Source organism: Neovison vison, chromosome 2 (assembly GCF_020171115.1).
Source record: "Neovison vison isolate M4711 chromosome 2, ASM_NN_V1, whole genome shotgun sequence".
NCBI classification, from domain to species: domain Eukaryota; kingdom Metazoa; phylum Chordata; class Mammalia; order Carnivora; family Mustelidae; genus Neogale; species Neogale vison.
In genome coordinates, this window is record NC_058092.1 from 94282879 (window position 1) to 94289813 (window position 6935).

The following is a 6935-nucleotide window of genomic DNA, read 5'->3' on the forward strand; positions in this document are numbered from 1 at the left end:
TAGTGTGGGGAATAAATAACAGCAAGCTAATTATCTCCTGACTGTGGCTTGCCTCACTAACAAGGCCAGGCTGGAGTAGAGATGTGGCTGCTGATACTATTCCAAGCAGGCTTCTGGGTTCAGGGAAATTTCCATGCCTTTCCAGTCTGGAGACTTTCCCTTCCCAGACACTCTGGAGTTCTAAGTAGAGATGTTCCCACTCCCACTTCACCTTGGAATTGAGAGACTCACCCCAGAAAGACTGTTTGTGTCAGACCCTGGTGGGTGATGGGAGAAGCTGGGAAAGGCTTTCAGGGAGGCTTGGGGGTTGGCCAAGGTCATGGAAAGATAGGTCCTTAGGGAACACACTCTTCAGCACTTAGTATCCTAATTACATCTGCTCTCCAACCACTAGAACTGAGAGGCTCCCATCAGACAGGCAAGCAGAGAAGAAAAGTGCAAAGAGCGCTGATCTGGGACTTGAAAGATCTGGGTTCTAGTTCTAGCCCTGACTACCTCTGTGACCTTGGATGGGCTCCTTCATCACTCTGGTCCTTGATTCCCTCTCTATGAATCGAAGGTGAGGCGACCTTCGGGGCTTTGGCTAACTCAGAAATAGGCCTGTGTGACTCTGACTTTGTAATTTGGACAGTGATATTAGGAAATCTCCTGATGTCCCTTGTGTCCACATCTCCAGGCTGAGTTTTCCTTTCCCCTGTAAAACTGCATAGTTCCCCACCTTCCCTGCACCACTTTACCCGACTTCTCTCACTCTCTCAAAACTTGAAAACACGTCTTGCCTAAAGGAGAGGGGTGAGGAACATCCTTTCTGGGAAAGTTTAAATCTCTAGCAGCCTGGGCTGGGCTAACTTGCTGAACCAGCGATTATCAGCCTGTGAAAAGCAGGATGTGGAGGTGACCCATACTACTGTGTTCAGAGGAAGAAATCAACTTGCACCCCAGGGATTTTGGTTCATCCCAAGACTACCAGACCTCCCTACCTCCACACCGACCACAGAATCTGCTTATAGGAAATTAAAAGGGCTGTCCCTTTCACTGGGAATACTCAGCTCTACGGGGTCAATAAGATGCTCTCTGCCAGAGATCAGGTGTTAGACAAACCAGACGTTTCCATCTGATAAAGGTAAACCCATGAAAGAGCAAACTCTGGGCCACAGTTCCCTTGGGGAAAGAAAAGGGAGAAGTGGGGTGGGGTGGGGTGGGGGGGTGTTAGTAATATACTTGGGCAAAGGAGGAAAATGTCACTTTTAGAATAGTGAGAGATTCTAAAAGATAGAGTTACAGTGTCTTGAGGTGTCAAGTGCATGCTTGGCCATATCTGATGGGAAGAACCCTCAGGTAGGGATCAGAAGATTTCATTGAACGTTATACTTCATTGCTTCCCCCCCCCCAAGATTTTATTTTTAAGTAATCTGTATACTCAATGTGGGGCTGGAACTTACAACCCTGAGATCATTCTGCAACTGAATCAGCCAGCTTCATTGCTTCTAAAGGGTAAATTTGGACCACTCGTTTAGTTTCTGTATTGGTTAGGGTGACCCAGCTGATGTAACTTACAACCCCCAAGTCTTGGTGGCTCATCACAATAGAAGTAGACATTCTCACTCCTGTGACAATTTAATACCAATGTGCAGTTGATGGCCTTCAGTTGATGTGGTGGTTCAGGTACCCAGCACTGTTCATCTTGTGGCTCTTCTACCTGCTACAGGTTTTGGAATCCTCCACTGGATTCCCTGTATTCAGTCAGCAGATGGGGGAAGAGACAGGGAGCATGCAGAGTTGTGTGGAAGGTTTTATGGGCCTGGTCTGGAAGTGGGGTTCATCAATTTTGCCCACATTCCACTTGCTGGAACTCAGTCATGTGACCACATCTGACCACAGGAAAGGCTAGGAAATGTAGTCAAGTAAGGCTCGCAAAAGGTAAAAGAAAATGGTTTAGTAAACATACCTTCTTTGAAATTTTGTTTCCAAACTTATCAGTAAGGGCAAGGGGCTTCTGTATTATCATCTCCCTAAGTTAACATGGATATAAGACAGATTGTGAGAGAGCTTTAGAGATGCAGAATGAATGCACACATGTTATAATCTGTTTTTCAGAGTCATCCAGAAATAACTTCATAAATATTGGCCCATAACTTGATTGAACACATTAAAAGTGGTCTGTTATTGAAACAGCTATCTTTAGGTTATATGAATGAATGTGGAGTTGATTTCAATGTGTGATGAAGACAAGCTCTTCAATAAATCTAATCCTTTTAAAAAAAAACTATAAATTGCCTTTCCTGTCCTCTTTCCTTTGATCTGGATGGATGCAGATGGATCTTTGATCCAGATGGATCTGGATGGAGGATTTAGGCAGTGCAGCTGGTGTAGTCAGGACAGTGGGGGGCAAGATTTGGCTGGGCCAGCTGGCATGCTTGGTGAATCTAGAGCAGATAAAATGACCTATGTGTTCAGGAAATTGATTGCAAGTAGAGGAATTAAGAAAATACATAAAATTTTCAGGATAATGGGAGCCATATTCTTCAAGTTAGTGAAAGGAATTACATTTTTTGAAAGGGAATAAACCCTATGGTATTAGATCAGAATTGGGTTACCTAGTATGAACTCATGTTTTTAATATAAATAGCAGTGTGTGTGTGCGTGTGTGCGTGTGTGTGTGTGTGTGTGTGTGTGTACACATTTATTTCTAGCTTTGCTAGAGGTCCTAGAGACAGTGATAACCCAATAGCAGTGAGGACACCAAGCATCCAGATCTTGGCTTCTAAATATCATTTTCCACTACAAAGAACCAGGACTGATCAGCCTGGAAAGTACTAGATGGTCCTGGAGCATCTGTTTGTGCTACAAAGTAGGGATGTGCTCACAGAATGATGGGAACCTGTCAAAAATATATAGAAGGGTTACCTACTGGCCAAGACTGGGACAACCAAAGTGTCAAAATAAATAATTTTATCATTAGGTTGTAACTCAATGCATGGAAACAGATGAATTAATATAGATACAAGTAAATAAATGGGCAGAAGGGAAGGCACTATCTTACATTAGAATGCCAAGTGATAGTTTGGATGGGGTCCTCTGGAATAGATGGGAGTTTTGTCTTGGTGTTAGTTTCCTGATTGTAATTGTTGTACTGTGGTTATGTGGGAGAATGTCTTTGTTTTTAAGAAATATATACTGAAGAGTTAAGAGCTAATGGGGTGGGGCACCTGGGTGGCTCAGTGGATTAAGCCTCTGCCTTTGACTCAGGTCATTATCTCAGGGTCCTGGGATCGAGCCTGCTTCCGCCCCCTCTGCCGCCTCTCTGCCTACTTGTGATCTGTCTCTCTCTGTCAAATAAATAAGTAAGATCTTTTCTTAAAAAAAAAAAAAAAAAAAAGAGCTAATGGGGCACCATACCTGCAACTCACCCTCAAGTGGTTCAGAAATTACATACATATGTATGTGAAAGGAGGGGCAGAGACAGCAGGAGGGGAGGTGTGAGAGTCGTACTAGGAATGAAGGAAGCGTAAAAAGGAAACAGAAATCAAGGAGCTCAACGAAAGGCATGGAAGAGTTCTTGGTACCCTTCTTGCTGCTTTTCTATAAGTTTGAAATTATTTCAAAATCAAAAGTTAAAAACATCATAAGCTGTAGTAGTATGTGGTATAGGGCAGGAGTATAGCAGGAAGAACATGTGTGCCTTTGGTCTGAGGCAGGAGAGACCCTGGGTGGGGGTGGAAGTTCACGGGAGGAGAGAAGCAATAGTGTTATTGAAAGCACACAGGATTGGGATAAATGACTGAGCTTGTCACCTAGTAGTTGAGTGATCTGGAAAAACGGGGCAGTCCACCTCTCCAAGCCTCAGATGATTGTATGTGCCTCCCAAAAATGCCATGTGGCTTAAATAATAGTACATGGAACCATCCTTCGAAAGTTATAAAACACGTTACCAAATATAATCATTAGTGGTATCTGCTTTCTCTCAGCAAACTACGACTGAGGCTTGCAAAACTCCCCCTTGGGGCCTGACATCTCTTTCACTTATTCACTTGGTTACCATCATGACATTATTATTCTCAAAAAGATTGCTCTTCTAATGGACTGACAACAGAGGCACCTAGGAAAGGGGACCATCGATGGCAATACCACTGACCTTCCTCGTGAGGGCCTTAGAGCAGCAACCCACGCTTCTCATTGTTCCCTGTACCTTTTCACAGATCAGGGAAAGCTGACGGTCCAAGAGGCCAGGACTGGCCCCAGTTCACAGAGCTAAAAAACGACACCAGTGGGACCTCAAGGCAGGACTTTAACGATGGCCCTCCTTCCTGTGACACTCTGACTACAGATGGTCTGTCCCTGGCTCCTCTCTCACTACCTTTCCATGACCCTTTGCTGACCTTGGTGCACTGCTTTTCTCTTGCTCTGCTCGCAGCAAACTTGCTTCCACAGTGGTCCACTGCAAAGTCTTCTTTGCTGGAGTTCCTCTCCAGCCCATCCAGCCACCCCCTTCGCCCACATAGTCTTGGGAAAAAAACACAGGGTTTTGGGGGTCTTTGCACCTGCTGCTTACGGATGTCACTCCCTGTCTGGAGCCACGAGAGAAGAGAGTGAGGATGAGGCTATCCCGCTAGTGGCTTGGGGAAGCTGTCCCCAAGAGCTCATCTAGCGTCCTTTCTGATACCCAGGCCAGCTGCTGCATCATCTTCTAGTTCCTATAGTCCCTTTCCTTCCTCACAATGTCAGCAGAAGGAGCAATGCTTAATTTCTTCTAATTCACTCCATCCCAGTGAATCAGGCTGGAGGAAGTTCCAGGAGACCCCTGTTATCACTAGCCTCCCTCTGCCCTAAGCGCTGTTTGGACCCAGACAGATGGACAGACGGACAGATGAACATCAGACACAGCAAAGCCTGGCTAGTTTTGGCTTGATCCTTGCAGCAGCAGCTCCTGACCTGATGGAGGCTCAGCGGAGAAGGGGCTACTTCTGGTAGCAATGGGTGAGCAAGGAGCATTCTGATGGGCCCCAGGTCACCTCTGTGTTCTGAGAGCCCTGAGAAAGAGGAGGCACTCTGGGTGTGTTAGAGACAGATTTGTTGGGTTTGTTGGGACATGCCGGATGGGTTAAGGGTGACCAACTAGACTTTGATCAGTGGCTTTTGGAACCTAGAGCTGAGGTCCTGGGGTGGGATGGGACCAGCCAACCACCTGGTCATTGGCAAACCTGTCTTGGATTTGCCTTAACCAGTGAAGCATCACTTCTCCTCACTGGGGCACAGTTTTTCCATCTGTAACACGAGGAGTACATTTTAAGGGCCCTTTTGCCTTTTCTGTACTTTTTATTATTATCAGTCTGCAGGCTCTTCAGGGCTGGAGCCCGGCCAGCAGGAAGTCTGAAAATCAGAACTTCTCACTCTTATGCTCTATCAACTGCTGATTCTGGAAACCAAGGCTACCATGTTACATCTGGGGTGCAGAGAGCATTGCGGGGCCTCTGTTCAGCAGGGCAGGGAAACTGCCCAGGAACTCTGTATCTGGACCCAACAGGACTTCCCACAATTGGGGCTTCCCCCCCCCAGCCCCATACCCCCGTGGTGGGGCTGGGGGCAGGGATGGTGGCAGGGGGGAGGAGAGTCTGGAGTCCGACAGTCTTCGGGACTCTGCTGGTGAGTGAAGCTTCCATGTGTTCCCTGAGGACATGTGCCCGAGAGACCTCGGGGTAGGTTAGAGCTCAGTATAGAACAAGCAGGAGAGGAACAGAGAGAACTAGCAGCCCTTGACCATAGTCAGCCAGACAGAGGAGAGCTTAATGCATATTAGAGCTTGCTTCCTCCCTCTGGAGGGTAGCTCAGGATATTTTGGAGGTTTCCTCCAGCCTTGACACTTTATGACTCCATAAATAAAAAGCCAGTTCCCTTCACCCCGAACTTGCCTCTGACAGTGGGCCTCCTGGGGTCAGGCCATGGGAATAGTTTTCCTCCTGCTTGGGGGCCGCCTAGCTGTCCTGCTTCCCTGGTCCAAGAGGAGAGGGAAAGAGAAGGAGAACTATCACGTCTTTGCTCCCCCCTCCCCCCCCACCCCCATCCCCTAAGGATCAGAGTCTCCCCTGCCATCTCCCTACCCCACAGGAAACCAGACCCCGCTGAGCCCAGAGGCATGGAGAGGTGGGCCTGGGGCCAGCAGAAGCAGCTGCAGGTGGTGTCATCTTGCTGTGGGGGTGGAGAGAAGCTGGACTTTGAAGGTCTCCTCTGAGACTGACATGGGTAACCCGAACCTCTCTCCTACCTCATTAATGCCCTGAGGAGGAAACTTTGAGGGTACCAGTGGACCCGGTCAGGGTCAGCTCGGGAGCCACGGGTTGGTTACCCCAGGCTGGAAGGAGCTGGGCTTCTGCAGGAGCATTCCAAGGAGCTCAGCTCCTGGCAGCCCGGGCCTGGAGAGACACACATGCCAGGGAGTGCCGAAGGAGACTGCTACGGGCCGCGTCCCCTGCCCCCCCACCCCCGACAGACTGGGTATTGATCATGCCTGCACGCCCCCCTCCCTCTCTTCACTTCATGGTGCAGCTAATGGCCTGGAAAAAACTGGCCAGCTGTTCCCCAGCTGTGACATAATGAGCTCAGGGACGATCAATGCCCGTTCCGGTGTCTAATTAGGCCGGGGAGCTGGTTGGGGTGAGAGTGCAGCCTGTTTCCTGAGGGGACCACTTCTACTCCGGTCCCCAGCTGCTGGCTGCTGGCAGCCACCTGGGCCCATGCATCTGCGCCTTGGAGGAGGGGGCAGGGCCCTCCAGTGGCCCCAGGGAGTCTCCTGACCAGAGCTCCTTCTCTAGCAGTAGAAGCAGGGACTCTGTCACCATGCCAGTGGTGGAGAGGCTAGTGGGGAGAGCCTGGGCTGCAGGGGAAGCCCTGGATTCCCAGGGTGCCATCACACCCCTCCATCTGTGTCTGTCACTCTG